The sequence below is a fragment of the Danio rerio genome, chromosome 13 (assembly GCF_049306965.1).
Source record: "Danio rerio strain Tuebingen ecotype United States chromosome 13, GRCz12tu, whole genome shotgun sequence".
In the NCBI taxonomy this organism is placed as follows: Eukaryota; Metazoa; Chordata; class Actinopteri; order Cypriniformes; family Danionidae; genus Danio; species Danio rerio.
In genome coordinates this window covers 42,189,592-42,205,219 of record NC_133188.1, presented here as the reverse complement: position 1 = coordinate 42,205,219, position 15,628 = coordinate 42,189,592, and the positions used below count along the sequence as shown (strand labels likewise).

The following is a 15,628-nucleotide window of genomic DNA, read 5'->3' as shown; positions in this document are numbered from 1 at the left end:
TGGGACACTATTGGCTGTTTTTTTAAAGGGGAGGAGCTACTCTATGTCCCACCCTCTGTTCACGTTTCTGTTAAGATTCTGTCAAACATCGAATAAAAAATGCACATTTCAAAGCACATCAGGGGACCTATTATGCAAAAAAATACTTTTATAAGTGGTTTGAACACAGTTGTGTGGCAACAGTGTGTGAATATAGCCAGCATCTAATGTTAAGCATTAATTAAATCTATTTTTTATAGTCACACTTAATAAAAACAGTCAGCAGAAACACTTTGATTGACATTCTACCTTTTTAGATGTCATCAAAAGGGGAAAGACCTATCCATTAGTGACGATCTCTCCCTAATACTGTTGATGCACAGGCATTTGTAGCTCTGCCCTCTTTTAACAAGTGGTCTAGAGCACAATCTCATTTGAATTTAAAGTGACAATCACCAAAACAGCACTTTTTGGATCAAAGCAGAAAAGAGGGCATTTCAAACGGTTATAAAAAATAATTTGTCGGGTAATTTGAGCTGAAACTTGACATACACACCTTAGGGATTTCAGAGACTTATAACATCAGATTTACATCTTGTAAACAGTGGCATTATAGGTCCCCTTTAAAAGCATGAATGTTTCCCCGATCACTATTCCACATGTGGGTCTTTAGTGACCTGGGCCTATATATCAAACATAAGTGGCTGCAATAGCACACAACTCTCCTGGTATTTTAAATACAGTCACTAAAGAACAGAATAAAGCATAATTACTTATTACCTCAACCACTCTCACTGGTACACTATTGGCTGTTTTAAAAAAAAGAAGAGTAGCTACTCTTTCCCACCCTCTCTTCATGTTTCGGTTGGGATTCTGTCAAACATAAAAAAAATAAAATAAAAAAATTGCACATTTCAAAGCACATCGGGTATCAGGCATTGTCGGGTAATTTGAGCTGAAACTTCACACACCTTAGGGATTTCAGAGACTTCCATCATCAGATTTACATCTTGTAAACAATGGCATAATAGGCCCCCTTTAAATGCATGAATGTTTCCCCAATCACTATTACACAGGTGGGTCTTAGTGACCCGGGCCTATTTGTCAAACATGGGTGGCTCCAATAGCATACAGCTCTCCTGGTATTTTAAATACAGTCACTAAAGAACAGAATAAAAGGATCATTATTTATTAGAGCCATGATGGGAATATTTTGAGCTGATGATTTTGCTATCAACATTATTGTCAAAGTGCACTTACCCGGTACATTCAGGCTCTGGCTCATATTTGCAGTCTCTTCCATGTCTTCAAAATCAGAATTTTGATCACTGACTGATTATTCAGAAGATTCACTGTCAAAGGATAGTGACACTTATATTTGATTTCACAAAGTAATTGCTCCGTAGTAAATTTGTGCATGCCATTTCAAGTTTTGCAGATGATGTTCTTTTGCTTTGTCTGTGGTAATTTTAAGCAAAACATTGTCATCTTTAGCTTTGCTTCTATCCACCTACTTTGTAATATTGCATAAAAAAGCCTAATAGAAATGCTAAGATGCACATCAGTTTTGAAAATGCTTTAGTAGTAGGACATGGAGTAATATAAATACTGAGCAGGGTACACTTTTATGTCAGACAATATAAAGTGTTCAAAAGCTGTGATGAAAACATTTTTACCAAATAAATTCCAGTATGCACATCAAAAAGTCATGCGATTTTGTTGAACAGTTCATGCAAAGACAAAAATAAGAGTGATGGGATTGCATTAATAGACAAACCAGCAGACATAAAATGAAATAAAATAACATGAAATGTTGTGGCCATTCTAAAATGCCTTAGCCATAATCAAAAGTAGTTTGGTATTCTTACCTCTTGAGTGGCTGTACTTCCAAAAAGCGGTCTTACACCTCCAAAATCCACCATACATTAATTGCGTAAGTATTTATTTATTTTTTTGAATGCCTACAGTAGCTTCTTATACCATGGAAAATCCTATTTTCATTTTTTGATATTTAGCACCTGTTTTTTTGCACTAGATTAATTTTCATCTTTGAATGAAGACATGGCTATTGTACGTTTCTTTTGTAAAGACAGCCACCTTTAGTAAATGAGTCGTCAAATATTTTATCATTAATGCAATTAATATTTAACAATAGACCTACACTAGACTATTACACAAAACGACAAAGTGAGCAGCAGCTGTCGTTCGTACTCAAAACTACAGTGTACAATATGGTTTTGCATTAGAGTCATGTCTTGTAAGAAAACATTGACCTTTGTAAATTTTTTACATTCTTACCAAATGAGAGTTGATGGTCTTTTGTGGCTGTTCGAATACGTTTTACTACATAAGCATCTAAACTACAAAAGCAATCCAGTCTGATACATTTTCAATGCTGAAACGGAACAAATTCAGACCTTATTTTTGCACCTGTATTTAGCATTGTCCATTTGTGACAGATTAATAAAATGCATCTTATTACAAGGTGAATGAAGAGGTAATGTATATGTGTTAGGCTGTTCGGGATACTCAAACAAAAAAACAGCATATCATTTTTATTTTTTACATTCTAACCAAAAATAAAACTGCATAGACGTTTCAAAGACCCATCCCATTTTGTCTAAGAATAGGTCAATAGGTTGAGAGTTGGTAGACTTTTGTGGTACATCTAAACATACATTTTTGACTACATTTAGAAGTCGCTAAAAGCAGACAAGCTTAAAGTTTCAGGCCTCATCTTAATACATGGTTAATAAATAGCTAATGTTAATGTGTTAGGCTGTTTGGGACACTCAAACTAAGTAAGACTGCAAATATTGTATATTTTTTACAATCTAACCAAATATCAGACCGCATAGACATTTCAAAGACATTCATTTTGTTTAAGAATTTGTCAATAGGCTGAGAGTTGGTAACCTTTTGTGGCTGTTCGATTGTGTTTGACTACATAAGCATCTAAACTACAAAAGCAATACAGTCGGATACATTTTCAATGCTGAAACGGAACAAATTCAGACCCTTTTTTTGCACCTGTATTTAGCATTGTCCATTTGTGACAGATTAATAAAATGCATCTTATTACAAGGTGAATGAAGAGGTAATGTATATGTGTTAGGCTGTTCGGGATACTCAAACAAAAAAACAGCATATCATTTTTATTTTTTACATTCTAACCAAAAATAAAACTGCATAGACGTTTCAAAGACCCATCCCATTTTGTCTAAGAATAGGTCAATAGGTTGAGAGTTGGTAGACTTTTGTGGTACATCTAAACATACATTTTTGACTACATTTAGAAGTCGCTAAAAGCAGACAAGCTTAAAGTTTCAGGCCTCATCTTAATACATGGTTAATAAATAGCTAATGTTAATGTTTTAGGCTGTTTGGGATACTCAAACTAAGTAAGACTGCATATATTGTATATTTTTTTACATTCTAACCAATTATCAGACCGCATAGACATTTCAAAGACATTCATTTTGTTTAAGAATTTGTCAATAGGCTGAGAGTTGGTAGCCTTTTGTGGCTGTTCGATTGTGCTTGACTACATAAGCATCTAAACTACAAAAGCAATCCAGTCAGATACATTTTCGACTACATTTCGAAGTCACTGAAAGCAGACAAGCTTAAAAAGATTCAATAATGTTAATTTGCTTGGCTGTTTGGGATACTCAAACAAACTGCAATGTTTTGACAATGTTGTTAAAACTGATTATTGCAGTAGCACGTCTTTTCTGTCGAAGTAGTTGTTGACCTGACTTGGATGGTGGAGTCCAGGTGTGACATTTTTACACAAATTTCCCATTCGACACATAAGTCGCCTGTATGGAAACAGACTTTGATTGTAGTCATCCTGAATGATAGAGCGGCTCCTCAACATTAGAAATGTTTTGTGATTCTTGCGTTTTGGCCTGCAATCGCTCAAAATGACACACTGTCATTTCTCAGCGATGTGTATGGACGTGTGGCTGAGATGTCAGCGTGATGTATATGCCCTGTTATCTCTCTCCTATTTATATATCTGGGCCTGAAGGCCATTAATAAACGCCTATATTCTGATTCCTTCAGCATACTGTAGCTGTTCTATTCAGATAAGATAAATTGATTGTACTGTAACACTTGTTAATGTCATCCATTTTTCATCGCCTACATCATGAGTAACCGGGGTATGCGAATCTCCACTTTATCAGGGGTTGAAGAGAACGAGGGGGAATATCTTTCACTGTGGCACACATGGCTATTTATAAATATAATATTTTAAATATATATACAGACAAACAGCTGCGATCAGAATTGTTAGTAGCCTTGACAAAAATGCAGTATCCTTTGTCTTTCATTTAAACAATTCACAAAAATCTAACCTTAAATTGAATTCCACAATATCTTATTATGAATTGAATGAAATATGACAGAGTTGTTTGTACTCTTTCTGGCAATGGTGTTTGCAGTCTTCATTTTCTCATCCACACTCATACACTACGGAGTAAGCTAAATTGTAGTAAGCTAAATTGTCGGTAGATTATGTGTGTGAATGAGAGTGTACAGTTGTTTCCCAGTGATGGGTTGCAGCTGGAAGGGCATCCGCTGCATAAAACATATGCTGGGTAAGTTGGTGGTTCATTCCACTATGCCGACCCCCGATTAATAAAGGGACTAAGCTAAAAAGAATATGAATGAATGAAAAATTAAAGGATAATCAGCTGATTGCCTTTTGCTAAATGATTTTAAATGCACATCACTAATCTAAAGAACCAGCTAACACAAATGTGTTTATTCCATAGTTATTTGCTAAGGTTTAGACAAGTTAGAACTAGTTATGCTCATGACAGCACAATATTTGACCAAATTTCTGTCAGTCAACACTTTAGATCACAGGCAGAGAAAGAGATCATGTAAGTGTAAGCATATGCCGTATATAACACGAACAATTTTAAAGATTACTGTACATTTTCTCTATATAAATGAATTTAAGGGCGAAGCAGTGGCGCAGTAGGTGCTGTCGCCTCACAGCAAGAAGGTCGCTGGGTCTCTGGTTAGAACCTCGGCTCAGTTGGCGTTTCTGTGTGGAGTTTGCATGTTCTCCCTGCATTCGCATGGGTTTCCTCCGGGTGCTCCGGTTTCCCCCACAGTCCAACGACATGCAGTACAGGTGAATTGGGTAGGCTAAATTGTTCGTAGTGTATAAGTGTGTGTGTGTGAATGTTTGTGTGGATGTTTTCCAGAGATGGGTTGCAGCTGGAAGGGCATCCGCTGCATAAAACATATGCTGGGTAAGTTGGTGGTTCATTCCGCTATGCCGAACCCCGATTAATAAAGGGACTAAGCTAAAAAGAATATGAATGAATGAAAAATTAAAGGATAATCAGCTGATTGCCTTTTGCTAAATGATTTTAAATGCACATAACCAATGTAAAAAACAGGCTAACACAAATGTGGTTATTCCATAGTTATTTGCTAAGGTTTAGTTAGACAAAGAGATCATGTAAGTGTAAGCATATGCCGTATATAACACGTACAATTTTAAAGATTACTGTACATTTTCTCTATATAAATGAATTTAAGGGCGAAGCAGTGGCGCAGTAGGTGCTGTCGCCTCACAGCAAGAAGGTCGCTGGGTCTCTGGTTAGAACCTCGGCTCAGTTGGCGTTTCTGTGTGGAGTTTGCATGTTCTCCCTGCATTCGCATGGGTTTCCTCCGGGTGCTCCGGTTTCCCCCACAGTCCAACGACATGCAGTACAGGTGAATTGGGTAGGCTAAATTGTTCGTAGTGTATAAGTGTGTGTGTGTGAATGTTTGTGTGGATGTTTTCCAGAGATGGGTTGCAGCTGGAAGGGCATCCGCTGCATAAAACATATGCTGGGTAAGTTGGTGGTTCATTCCGCTATGCCGACCCCCGATTAATAAAGGGACTAAGCTAAAAAGAATATGAATGAATGAAAAATTAAAGGATAATCAGCTGATTGCCTTTTGCTAAATGATTTTAAATGCACATAACCAATGTAAAAAACAGGCTAACACAAATGTGGTTATTCCATAGTTATTTGCTAAGGTTTAGTTAGACAAAGAGATCATGTAAGTGTAAGCATATGCCGTATATAACACGTACAATTTTAAAGATTACTGTACATTTTCTCTATATAAATTAATTTAAGGGTAAAGCAGTGGCGCAGTAGGTAGTGCTGTCGCCTCACAGCAAGAAGGTCGCTGGGTCGCTGATTCGAGCCTCGGCTCAATTGGCGTTTCTGTGTGGAGTTTGCATGTTCTCCCTGCATTCGCGTGGGTTTCCTCCGGGTGCTCCGGTTTCCCCCACAGTCCAAAGACATGCGGTACAGGTGAATTGGGTAGGCTAAATTGTCCGTAGTGTATAAGTGTGTGTGTGGATGTTTCCCAGAGATGGGTTGCGGCTGGAAGGGTATCTGCTGTGTAAAAACGTGCTGGATAAGTTGGTGGTTCATTCTGCTGTGGCGACCCCGGATTAATAAAGGGACTAAGCCTACAAGAAAATTAAATGAAATTAATTTAAGTTTTACATTTAAAATATCTTGATATATTTACATTTTTAGAGAGTCAGCATTATAAAATTTACATTAATAATATTGTTCTTGTTCTTAATTGTGATAAAATCAGCAATTTAACTCTGCAGTGTTCTACTAAATGAAATTTCTGTTCTATATACAATTGAAAATCCATATACTGTATATGTATAATATGAATTATGAATTTCGGTAAGTAGTGTCCTCTCAAATGCATGAGTTGCATCTCTAAATCTGTTTTTCTTCATAATTTGAACTTTCGGGCTGTTGAATACAGGCCTGTATTAAAGGTTTGACAGTTTTCAGAAGACTCAAAGGATGATAATGTTCTCCTTTCTGACCTCATGTTGTCAGAAGCTCCCGGAGTGTCTTATGGAAAAAGAAAGGCTCCTGGTGCGCTGTTGTTTTTGATCTTCCTGCTTGTGGTACAGAGACTCGGAGTCAATCAAAGATTCCTTGTCGAAAAAAAAAAAAAAAAAAACAGCCTTCGCTCACTGGAGCTGTTCTTCTTGCGTTTTTTCTTTCCTATTGTTTTCAACCCTCAAGTAGGAAACCGAACCACCCAATCCCATCCTCCTCAAGTTCCCAGAGGCGATGGGTGATTTATCATATCGGCCTATGTGTTATTATTATGCATGATTAACCTAATGGAATCTAAGTGATGGGCGCCGTATGCTGCAGCAGTGTTGTCCAGGGTGGGCAGGTTAATTTATCACTGCACTTTGAGCCAAGGTGGCCACTTGCTCTTAATTCAAACGACTGACCGAGATGTAAACTCGTAATGACAACGCCACAGCCGGCTAAACGCTAAAGCAAGCAATTCAAACCTTTAGCTCTCGCTGCTTTTTTGGCCAACATCACACTTTAAGCAGAGCTACTGGGAAATTAATATTCAACCTAAGCACATACAAACAGGAGCCTCGGCTTGTTAATAAGCCTCTGAAGTGCCATATGGTCAGGGCAGGCGGAGCTAAGTTACCTATCCAATGCTTGGATGGCCAGCTCTTAAAAACAATCATGCTGGGAGTTTTAATCTGCCTCTTTTAAGTGCAACAGCATGAAGTTGCCAGAGTTTGGTTATTTAAGGCTGTTTTGAGGGTGAATCATTTCCTATTCAGGAACACGCAGAAGAATTCCTTCTAGGTAAATGTTGTTTGTGCTTTGAACTGAAGAAAGCGCTTTTGCACTTGAAACGCTTTTTTATTTCCTGCATGGGCGATGGCTCGTTTCGGAACTGAGAATTCAAACAACGCTTCGCTTAAACCTTCTGCCTTGGATTTTTAAATCACTATTATTGGCAATATAAAAATGATTTTCTTTCTCATTATTTTGATCTAGCGTTGCATGGAGAATAACATTTTAATTGCAAGGAGTAAAACCACATGTTTTTTTAAGTTCAATATTGTGAGATATAAACTCAGAATTGCGAATAAAATAATGTCATAATTGTGAGAAAGTATATAAAGTTGCATTTGCGAGTCACAATCAAAAGTCAGAACTGTAAGATTTAAGTTTAGAATTGAGAGGAATGCTTAATAAGTTGCTACTGTAAAAAGTCACTTTTTAAAATAAAAGTCAGAATTGCATTAAATTGCATTTGTGATATATAAATACAAAACTACAAGAAAATAGTTTATAAATATTATATTATAAAGAGTTTATAATATTATTGCAACTACAATTGTCAAAATTATAATTAAAAAAAAGTTAGAATCGTGGGATGTAAAATCAGAATTCTGTTTTGTTTTTTCTTCACACAACTGATAACAGGTGTCAGAAACCTTTTTTCAGCAAAAAATCATTTCAGATTTTTTTGGCAAATACATTTTTTTTAAAGAGCCATTTTGGGATATTATAAAGCATCACATGTTGAGCAAGTCCATGTATTAAGGAAGGGTAATTTATAGATTTTTGTCTCTTTTAGCCATCAACACTCATGAATGTTGTTTGTATTGATGTGTGCAAGGTTACCATAGAAATAAGTTGCAATAAAGTTGCATGCCCTTTATTGGTGTCGCAATTCATGTTAATCCACGGCGCCACACTTGTATTGATTGAAACGTCCTTTTATTCTTATTCATTTTGCTGTAAAAATATACAATAAAAAGGTAATTGTAATTGTATTTTCATTAGGAAACTGATTTTTAGTGACCATTTAAATTTTTTATTGAAAGGAGACAGCTGGAGAGGCACATATTTTTGGTCAAAGAGCCACATGCGGCTCCCGAGCCATAGGTTCCCTGCCCCTAGTTTATAAAATACAGTTCTGACCCTTTTCTCTGAAAAAACAAATCTGTTTTCTGAAAGTTGCATTTGCTTATTTTATTTTATGATGTTATTTTATTGTTTTTATTATAAACATTAATTTCCTTTATGTTTTTACTTGTTCGTTTATGTATGTTTGTATGTACAGTGTGTATGTACATGGATAGTATGCATGTACTGTATGCACAGTATGCATGTGTACTGTCTGTCTGTCTTTGTATGTATGTATGTATGTATGTATGTATGTATGTATGTATGTATGTATGTATGTGTGTGTATGTATGTGTATGTGTGTATGTATTTACATTATGTATAGTATGTACATTGTGCATGTATGTTTGTATGTATTATTGTGCACATTATGTATGTATGTGAAGTATGTATGTGTTTACATGATGTATAGTACTGTATGTACAGTATGTATGTATGTATATACAGTGGTCAGCATATATGAATACACCTCTCACAAATCTATCTTTTAAATTAATATTTTTAATGCATTAGATTAGCTAAATCTGGAGCTTATCTAACAAAATAACTTACGATGACGGTCCAAAAACTTGTACACCCAAATTGATATGTTATTGAAAAATATTGAATACATAATTTTAATTTTTAGCATAAATATTTATAAAAAGAGGAAAAATAAAAAAAGCAAAAAAAAAAATATATATATATATACTGTATATATTTCAAAATGGGGTATACTCAGTTATGCTGAACACTGTATATATGTATATATGTACAGTTGAAGTCAGAATTATTAGCCCCGTTTTTTTCCCCCAATTTCTGTTTAAAAGAGAGCAGATTTTTTCCACACATTTCTAAACATAATAGTTTTAATAACCCATCTCTAATAACTAATTTATTTTATCTTTGCTATGATGACAGTAAATAATATGTTACTAGATATTTTTCAAGACACTTTAATACAGCTTAAAAAGACATTTAAAGGCTTAACTAGGTTAATTAGGTTAACGAGGTAGTTTAGGGTAATTAGCCAAGTTATTTTAGAACGATGGTTTGTTCTATAGACTATCGAAAAAAATATATAGCTTAAAGGGGCTAATAATTTTGTCCCTAAAATGTTTTTAAAAAATTAATTATTTTATTCTTGCCTAAATAAAACAAATAAGAAAGGAAATTTTCTTTCTGTGTTAAACATAATTTTGAAAATATTTAAAGAAAAAAAAATTCAAAATTACAATAATTCTGACTTCAACTGTATGTATGTATGCATGTATGCACGTATGCATGTATCTATGTGTACACATAATGACGTCTTCTTGATTGAAAAAAATGATCAAATGAAAATTAAATACATTAATTGAATATATCTTCCAGTGTAGAGTAAAATAAATAAACTAGTTATATATATATATATATATATATATATATATATATATATATATATATATATATATATATATGTATAATATTTATTTTTATATATATAAAGTTTTTTTCTTCGCCCATAAAGACTTTTGACTTTGGGCAATAGTTTTTTTTTTTTTTTTTTTTTTTCAAAAGAGACAAGATTCAAGATATTTCTATTTGTAAACAAGTTCAAAATACTCATGGAAGAAATTCATTTATAACAGTACATGCATGTCGGTCCTTGCCGCTTTATTTGAAACTATTCCCATTAGTCAACGCCAATCACTTCACCTTGAACTCCCTATCACCTCGTCTGTGTTTATAGTCTGTAAGGACTATATAAGGTGCTCTTTTGTCCTGCTCCAAGATGCGATTTCAAAAAGCCTTTATCACCTTCAGTGTTCTGAGATCCAGAAGTGTTTCATGCTTGATTGAGTTTAAATGCATAGTTCACCCTAAAATAAAAAAATAAAAAAAATCACCATTTACTTTCGCTCATTTGGTTTCCACACAATTCTTTTAGGTTGTCTCAACACAACCCAATAAAGTTAGCTTAACAAATTTAAGTAGATTGAACTTAAAACAATTAAGTTGTCCCAAAAGATTTCAAGAATTGTGCTATTTAAGCTCATTTTACATAAGTAGTTATGCAGCAAACTCTATTTTTTCTGTTCAAGTGGTTCCAAATTGAGTTTCTTTCAACTGTCAAACACAAAAGAAGATATTTTGAAGAAAGTCTGTAGTCTGTAGCTATTGACTTCCATTTTGCAAAAAAAAATAATAATAATTTTAAAGTTGCAAACAATTTATATGGGCTGAATTTAAACAAGCAAGCTAGGTGAACATTGTCTGATTTAGTTTGTTTAAATTCAGCCTATATAAATAGTTTGCAGCCACTTACCTTAAAAAATGTAAAGTAAATCCAATCAATATATATATATATATATTTTTTTTTTTCTGTTAAGAAAAAACAAATATGGAAGTCAGTGGTTACAGGATTCCAGCTTTCTTCAAAGATTTCTTCTTTTGCCTAAGGGAACTCAAAAAATATTCAAGGGTTTGGAACAAGTGAAGGACGAGTAAATGATGAGAGAAGTTTCATTTTTGCACTGTTCAAATTTACTATTATGTTCTGGGTGAAAACATCCACTGTATTAAACTGCTTTTAAAATGCATCAGATTATATATATATCCGCCGCCCTAGACGCGAATATAACTGAGGGCGCGGGTGGTGAGGATAGTGTCGTAGACGCCGCCCTCTCTATTCTACAGCACTAGACACGGATATAACTGAGGGTGCGGGTGGTGAGGATAGTGTCGTAGATGCCACCCTCTCTATTCTGCCATCCTAGACGCGGATATAACTGAGGGTGCGGGTGGTGAGGATAGTGTCGTAGACGCCGCCCTCTCTATTCTACAGCACTAGACACGGATATAACTGAGGGTGCGGGTGGTGAGGATAGTGTCGTAGATGCCACCCTCTCTATTCTGCCATCCTAGACGCGGATATAACTGAGGGTGCGGGTGGTGAGGATAGTGTCGTAGATGCCACCCTCTCTATTCTGCCATCCTAGACGCGGATATAACTTAGGGTGCGGGTGGTGAGGATAGTGTCGTGGATGCCACCCTCTCTATTCTGCCGTCCTAGACGCAGATATAACTGAGGGTGCGGGTGGTGAGGGTAGTGTCACGGATGCCGCCCTCTCTATTCTGCCGCCCTCTCTATTCTGGCGCCCTAGGCAGTCGCCTCTATGGACGCGCCGGCCCTATATATATATAATCTTTTTTTTTTTTTCAAAATCTTTTGCATAAATCTGTTAATCAACCTCAGTCCTGTTCAAAATTACTAAATTGGTTTCGTAATAAAAAAATGTGGTTATAATGGAAGTAAATGGGGCAACAACAGCCACCAATAGTTAATTCGAAAGAAAAAAATAAAAATCTATTAAAAACAATGCATCAAAGGCAATGTTGTTTCACATGTCTAAGACTTTGATAAAAAAGTAAAAAAAAAAAAAAAAAAAAAAAAAACAGTCCTGAATTACTTTATATATTGAAAATACGTCATTTTTGTCTGTGTTTTTTATTTTACCAAATTAGTGACATCATTTGTGATCTTGGCAATTAGAGTTAAAATCCTTTAATTTTCTAAGCGATTTAGTAGTTTTAATCAGGACATGAAATTGAAAAAATATTTATCTGATGCATTTTTACAGCAGTCTAATTCAGTGGATGTTTTCATCCCGAACATAACGAAAGGATAGTAAATTTGCCCAGAGTGTATTGAGTTTTTTCAATTCAAAGCATTTTCTTTAAATATTTGTCAAAATACGATTTGTCACCAAATATCATTCCACCAGCTGAAATTAAGACTTAAAATCACCCCAGAGTGGATGAAAACATCCCCAACAAAACATAAGGGTTAAATTGATTCCTTAACTCCCACCAACTGCCGTGATTGAGTAATAGACATCAAAAACAGCACTTGCATTCTCACTTGAGCATGTTTAACGTCCTTCATTGGCTAATATAGATGTTGAGGTCTTATATCAAGCTCGTTTTGCTCCCAGTGTGACGTTACAATGAAAATGATTGACCCGTTGACTTTTTAATGTGCATGTAATATTTGCATATGCATATGAGCGTATATCAGGGCTCTTTGATCTGTGCGCTTGACCGAGGGGCGCTCGGGTCCCTGTGCAGCGTGATTTAAAAGTCTGGCTGGTGTGCTGACGTTCAGCCCTGGAGGTTCCTTGCGCTCTTAAATCTGCGCTCCAAAAGATGCTGATTCCCAACGAGAGGGTGACCGCATTAATTTTCCACTGATTTAATCACAGTGCTGCAAAAATGACCTGTGACTGGTGAGAGACTCTTCCTCCTCCTCACCGCCTCTGTGCATCTGAAAAGGCCACACTGAAAAAAATAATTCTGCAAAATTGTTGCAAACCATTGATATGGTTGAACTTAAACAAGCTAATTCAATTTAGTAATGTTCAACTTTATTTGTTTGTTTAGATTTAGCCCAAAACAATTGTTTAGAACCACTTACCTTAATAAAATACAGTAAATCCAACGAATCATCTTTGCAGCAAATCAAACAGCAAATCCTACACGTTTCTCTTTCTCCTCTCTCCTTTTTTTTTTTTTTTTTTTTTTTTGCAGTTTCTGTTTCTCATATCTCAGTCCTGTTCATTGGATTCTTGAGTCAGAAGTCTTTTTAATTAGTTTGGTTCTTTGTTTGTTTGTGCAGTGGTTGGTGTTTCAGGGATGATGGCTTTTTTTAATTTCTCACTTTTAAAGTATCATTGAAACCATTGAAGGACGTTTCTGTGATTTTGGATGAACTCTGTCGTCTTTTGTTCACCTGTCATTATTTCATTTCATTGATCTTTTTCTCCATCTGTTCCATTCATCTAATTATCCATACCATAGTCTTCTTTTGATCGTTCTTTCTATCTATAATACATAAATGAATCTTTTTTCTTATTTTTTGTTCATCTATCCAATCCACCCGTCTATTATTCTATACATTTGTCTATCCATCCGTCCACCCACATACCCACCCGCTCCATCCATCCATCCATCCATCCATCCATCCATCCATCCATCCATCTCTTTGTTATTCTTTCATTTTTTCCATCTGTCTGTCCATCCATACATCCATACATCCCTCCCTCCCTCCATCTCTGTTATTCTTTTGTTTTTTTCCATCCATCCATTATTCTGTCCACCCATCCATCTATCTTTCCATCTCTGTTATTCTTTTATTTTTTCCATCCATCTATCCATCATTCCATTCATACATCATGCATCTATTCATCTGTCATTCCACCTATCATCCATCCATATATCCATCCATCTCTTGTTATTCTTTCATTTTCTTCTGTCCTTCCATCTATCCATCCATCTATCTATCCATCCTTCCATCTCTGTTATTATTTTTTTTCCATCCATCTTTTTATTATTCCATTTATCCATCTGTCTAAACACCTTTCCATCTGTTCGTCATTCCATCTATTCCTCCGTCATTTCATTCATAAATTTGTTCAAACGTCATTTCATCCATCATTCCACCATTCCATTTATCCATCTGTCACTGCATCTATTCATCCGTCATTCCATCTATCCATCCATTCATCCATCATTTCCTCTATCCATTTAAATGTCCATCCTTCCCTATATCCATCCAAACGTCATTCCATCTATCCTTCCATCCTTTCGTCCATCCATTCGTCCATCCATCCGTCCATCCATCCGTTTATCCATCCATCAATTCATCCATCCATCCATCCATCCATCCATCCATCCATCCATCCTTCTATTTCTGTTGTTCTTTTATTTTTTTTCTGTCCATCTATTTATTATTGCTTTCATTTATCTGTCCAAACGCCATTCCATCTGTCCGTCATTCCATCTATTCATCCGTCATTCCATTTATAAATTTGTCCAAACATCATTTCATCCATCTTCCCACCATTCTATTTATCCATCTGTCACTGCATCTATTCATCTGTCATTCCATCTATCCATCCATTCGTCCAACATTCCATCTATCCATCCAAATGTCTATCCTTATCTATATCCATCCAAATGTCATTACATCTATTCTTCCATCCACCCAGCCGTCCGTCCATCGATCCATCCGTCCATCAATCCGTTCATCCATCTGTCCATCCATCCATCCATCCATCCATCCATCCTTCCATCCATCCATCCATCCATCCATCCATCCATCCATCCGTCCGTCCATCCGTCCATCCATCCTTCATTCTTTAAATTTTGGCTCAGCACCCAAACACTACACTTTGCATTTTATAAGATGTTTTTGAAATGATATTTTCTTTTTGCCATGCCAAGTGACACAGATGTGGTTCTCCTTAACACAATGTGCTCCACACCTGCCTGGATGGTGTAAATTGACAGTGTAATATTTACAAAGCAACAGCAAATAGAATTAGCCTCTCACTTCCAGCGGCGAAACACGATTGTATTTAATTTACAGACTACAAAAGAGACAGAAGAAACACTGAGACGCCATCTGGAAGAAGACCATGTCTTGTTGCATGCTGAACTCATGTACACACCTGTTTTCATGGTTTTAAATCTATAAAGTGTACTTAATCTCTGCATCCTCATTATAATATTTGGATACTGAAATCAACTGAAATTAACATGTCAGAAATTGTGCAATCCCTGACAGCGAATCCTGAAAAGTATAGAAACCTATAGAAGAAAAAAAAAATCCTCTTTATTTCCCCCTGCAAACCTGCCACAGTGAAAAGTGTAAAGAAAGTCAGAGGAAACTCATAGTTCTTGTGGCAGAGCACACACTTTTCCCAGGCAGGCTGTTCAACAAAAGCATCCTTGTATAAGGGGGTGAACGCCTCCACTTCCCTCTCTCTCTCTCTCTCTCTTTCTCTCTCTCTCTCTCTCTCTCTCTCTTTCTCTCGATCCCCACTTTCATCCCTCTCTCT

General features: G+C 35.8%; 1 protein-coding gene across 1 annotated transcript in view; it reads left to right on the top strand.

Moving 5' to 3' along the window:
- lmbrd1 (LMBR1 domain containing 1) overlaps positions 1–15,628 on the top strand; it is a 175,207-nt gene that overhangs the window by 90,869 nt on the left and 68,710 nt on the right.